The sequence below is a fragment of the Dama dama genome, chromosome X (assembly GCF_033118175.1).
Source record: "Dama dama isolate Ldn47 chromosome X, ASM3311817v1, whole genome shotgun sequence".
NCBI lineage: Eukaryota > Metazoa > Chordata > Mammalia > Artiodactyla > Cervidae > Dama > Dama dama.
In genome coordinates this window covers 18,294,733-18,298,076 of record NC_083714.1, presented here as the reverse complement: position 1 = coordinate 18,298,076, position 3,344 = coordinate 18,294,733, and the positions used below count along the sequence as shown (strand labels likewise).

Sequence of the window (3,344 nt, the reverse complement as noted above, 5' to 3'; positions counted from 1 at the left end):
TTGTTTTCAAATGATTTCTTAGTGGTGATTTTTTTCAATGTGCATAAAAATGGAAATATTTTTGCATTTTAAAGCTTAGATTATCTTTTTATCTTCCTTTTCAAAAATGGGTCTTTTCTTTCCTCAGAAAGCTGAAGTGGAACACATTTCTAATTTTAGCATGAAATAATGGCTGTGGACAATTGAAGGTGATTATATCACAAGGTTAAGGAGAATTCCGAATGTTAGAGAGGGAGCTGTTTTGCTTAATCATTTTGCTAGATTAATCCATTTCATTTATATGGATTTCTTGCCTAATATATCTTAGGCATCCACAGAAAAAACTTATGACTGCAGGCAAATGATTTTCAGAGTTAATATTTACCTATTCACTGTTAGATCTGGTTATCAAACACCCTTTAAACACTTTAAAAATCTCTCAACATTACAATAATTCTTCGTATTTTGACAATTTTATTCCTTTGAATTTTTGTTCAGTGAAATGATCAAGATGTCAGGGTTTAAACTATTTTTAAGTCTGGCATCTTGGGATGCTACAGCAACTATTTCAGGTCATTATATATTACTTGATGACTCATTATTTCACTGTACTGCAACAAACTCAAGGGAATAAAAGGAATAATCTTAAGTACCAAAAGTCCTTAAACTGAAACTGTCAAGGAGAAAACAAAATAACCTTTCAACAAGCACATGTTAAACTAAGTACAACACATTAAGAGAAAATTAGACCATTCCAAGGGTCCCTTTCTACCCTTGAGCCTATAAATAAAGGTTGGTTACCTTTTTGGTATTCCTTGGAATTCTTCCACTGACATAAATGACAGATCAGATATTTGAATAAAAACCAGAAGACTCATGCATTTTAGAAGGATGTACAAACACAAACATTGAAGCTAAAAAAAACAAAAAGGATTTAATGACAACTTGTACTGCCAGACACTTCCAACTAAAGAAAGTCAAAAATTTTTTAGGTTAATTTGTCTAATATTTATAAGAAGGAATATGTTTGTACCTATATCACATGTATACAACCTTTTAAACTGGCTAACAACAGACATATTAAGTAATCCAGAAAATCTGCTACTGAATATGCAAACTCACATGATAAGTTTTTCTCATAATTATGCCACTAGATTATTTATAATACATCTATGTTGAGGAAAATGTTAATGTAATATTTAGAAAGCCACTAGTTTGCTTGTTTCATAGACACAAAGTAGGAGCAACAGGCAGCAATGAGCACAGTGCCTCCTATATTTACTTGTAATCAGACTAACCATAGTTCCATATTTCTCTAAAGTTTAGATAAACATGATTTGACACTCAGGGTCCATGGTGAACCGAGTATGAAATTGTGATATGGGATCTAAGATCTACCACATTCTTAGACCACAGTAATGAATAGAGTATCAAGAAGACTACCTGATAGAGAGCAGAATTTAAAGTTAGAAACCATAGGTTCTAGAACCACCACTGCTTTTAATACACATTTGACTTTAGGCAAACACTCCATTATAACTTAATCACACATCTGTTAAGCAGATCTATATACTTCAAAAGATTATTGGGGACTCAAATGAAATAACAGATGTAATTTTTAAGGTTTAAGACTATGTAGTATAAAGTATCTCTTATTGTGCTATACATTTTGACTAAAGAACATTGATCAGCCTCAAAAACCTACCACGAATATATTATTTCAAGTTTTTCGATTTAAGAAAATATGAGTAGAAACATAATGAGAAACCTGTTTGAAGTGAGAAAGTAGATAAGGAAAAGGGGTGCCAGAAGATACATTTTTGCTTTTTTTCTCACCTCCTTCAGATATAGAGAAAAACAAATTCTTAAAAATGTCTCACGTTTTTTAAAAGTCATTACTGTGAGTTCAGCAGTTTCCCTAAAAAGTTTGTTGTTTAACATGAGAAATGGTAGTCTTTGAAGAGTTTCAAATTCTAAATGTTGCCATAGAAAAACAGCTTAAGACACTGGATAGAATGAACCATCCCCCGCCATAAGGATTTTCTTAGGAGAATATCTTGGTAAAACTAGACTATGAAATAGGTGGAAAGATATGGCATGAAGCTCTTTGCTGTGTTGTCATTGCAGAGCCTGGACCTTGTTAAACCACAAATACATTTGTTCGTGTGTTTAAAAGATGTCCCCACACTGCCCTGCAAAACTATTTTCAGGAAAAACATACGTATATAGCATGTGAAATTTAAGAAACAAAAGAGAAAGAATGTAAAGATTCCAAGTTATTTTAACATTCATACAGAATGACTTTTAAACTTCTACATATTTTCACATAGATGAAATAGAAAAGGTATCATTTTATAGCCATATTTTTGCTACTTAATATTGAGATTTTATGTAGAAAATAAAACCTCATATTTTCATATGATGCTGGACAGTCTGTAACAAGAATAGTAAAATTCAAGAATACCAAATGCCAAACGATGAATACCTTTCTCCTTTTCTGAACTTATTTGCATGCCTTCCATTAAGGATGGAAATCCTGAGAAGAGGCAGTGGTTGAGGGCCTTTCTTGAGTTTATATGAAGGAAAAGTTGAGTTGTAACATCCTAGATTTCTTAACCTTACTTTCAAAGTCTTGGTTTGTTTACTTTAATATCATATACGTCTTTTTTTTTTTTTTTTTTTTTTTTTTACAGTCCAAAGGTCTTGAAAACATGGACTGCTTCATGAATTTGTGTGTCATTCTTATACAGGGGCCATGCTAATTGTCTGTATATCATGCCAATTTTAGTATATGTGCTGCTGAAGTGAGAACTCATATTTGTCAATTTTATCAATCCATATATTTTCCATCAAATCTATTAAATATAGTCATAGGAACATAAAGATACAAATGAAGTTTAAAATAAAAATTGTAATAATTTAGTGAAATAATTTACTTCTTAGTATTTTTGTTTCCTTGGAATTTATCATTTAATATAACGTTTACTGCAAACTGAAGTTAATTCCTAATTCATTCAGATCACTAAAGTGAAATTCAGTGAATTATTACTTTAGGCCAATTATAGTTCTTTGGCAATCTTAAGAGTTAATATAGCTTTTCAAGTTTGTCTACTTGACAGCTAGGGAAGAGCTTTTGCCCTGAAAATATCTGGCTCACTAATAGAGAATCATCCCTGATATCTCAGTTGGTAATGAATCTGCCTGCAATGCAGGAGACCCTAGTTCCATTCCTGGGTCAGGAAGATCCACTGGAGAAGGGATAGACAACCCATTCCAGTATTCTTGGGCTTCTCTTGTGGCTCAGCTGGTAAAGAATCTGCCTGTAATGTGGGAGACCTGGGTTCAATCCCTGGGTTGGGAAAAGC

At 32.4% G+C, this 3,344-nt stretch overlaps 1 non-coding gene across 1 annotated transcript; it reads right to left on the bottom strand.

The window, feature by feature from the left end:
• Nucleotides 1-2,684: 2,684 nt before the first annotated feature.
• Nucleotides 2,685-2,791, bottom strand: LOC133053274 (U6 spliceosomal RNA). Its single transcript, XR_009692204.1, has one exon. It is a non-coding gene; the product is annotated as a U6 spliceosomal RNA (small nuclear RNA).
• Nucleotides 2,792-3,344: the final 553 nt, after the last annotated feature.